The sequence below is a fragment of the Octopus bimaculoides genome, chromosome 5, assembly GCF_001194135.2.
Source record: "Octopus bimaculoides isolate UCB-OBI-ISO-001 chromosome 5, ASM119413v2, whole genome shotgun sequence".
NCBI classification, from domain to species: Eukaryota; Metazoa; Mollusca; class Cephalopoda; order Octopoda; family Octopodidae; genus Octopus; species Octopus bimaculoides.
This window is the reverse complement of record NC_068985.1, coordinates 75342136-75343534: the sequence shown is the minus strand read 5'-3', so window position 1 is coordinate 75343534 and position 1399 is coordinate 75342136.

The window sequence follows — 1399 nt, the reverse complement described above, 5'->3', positions numbered from 1 at the left end:
TATTTTACCTACCTCGAAAGGATGAATGGCAGAGTCGACCTCGGCGGAATTTGAGCTCAGAACGTAAAGACGGACGAAATGCTGCTAAACATTTTGCCTGGTGTGCTAATAATCCTGCCAGCTCACCACCTTAATAATAATAATAATAATAATAATAATAATAATAATAATAATAATAATAATAATAATAACAACAACGATGATAATAGAGGGCGCACACCTCTGCCAATGTTTATTTTGGCACTCAGGCCACAACACAGACACAACAAAGACAGACACAACACCACAGTGGGGACAAAAATATACAACGAATGATAATGAGATGTTATATAAAAATGAGAAATGAAATGGCTGCACGAGCCTCACTCCTGTGCAGTATCATTTGAACGTTTATATAAACTATTTACAATCTTTGTATTATCTTATTGTTTTTCTTAATTTCGTTTTTTCCCCCTTTTTAAAATGAAACAATTTTACTTTATCTTTCTTTCTTCAATAAAACAATTTTACTTACCCTTTTCCTTTTTAGTATCTCATGAAAGGTTCTAAATCTTTTAACTCCACTACAGGTGGCAATTCATCGAACTCCACCGTCACTCCTGGCGTGTCAATCGATTCTCCACACTTGTCTTTTTGTCTATTGTAGGTGTCACTGTCAACCACAGTGGCCTTCACATTCTCGGAATACACATCCGTGGGCAACTTTACTCTTATAATATGTTTAAACTTTAATACTTTCTTTTCAGTTTCTTAGCTTTTTGCGCACGTCAGAAAATTCCATCGAAATTTTCCTTTTCTTATTAGTTTTCTCTTTTCCGGCTCCGCTCCTGGTACTTTCTCTTTTCTTCTACCACTCTGAACAGTCTCTCCACTTGCGTTTCTAAATTTTCTTCCTCCTCTGGAACAGCCGGTGTCTTCACCAATGTCTGTTCCTTATGCAACTCTTCCTTGAGCACTTCAAGTTCCTTTTCGCTTATTTTCGTCTTCCTTGCTTCTGGTCTCCTCCTTTTCCATCTCTTCTTTCTTCTTTTTCTGCTGCTCTGGCCGAGAGCTCACTCTTCCGCTTCTCGTTCTTTTTTAAACACCTTGAAACCCTCCTCCGTTGCTTTCACCTTTATCTTGACCTGTACCACCTGGTCCGTGCTCTCCTGCCTTTCCGTCTGCTGTATCTGTTGTTCCATCCGGGGCCGCATCGCATTCATGTGGCCCTTTTGCCCACATGTATAACATATAGGCGGCCTACCCTCCACCACCACTCTCAATCTTACGTCATCGGGCAGCACTATCTCTTCGACAATTCTGTTTAGGTTTTCCACTGTTACTTGAACGGTTAACTCTATTCCATATCCCCAGTAGTTAACTCTTTGGGTTCTTGTGGCCTTCAGTATCTTGGCTTCCT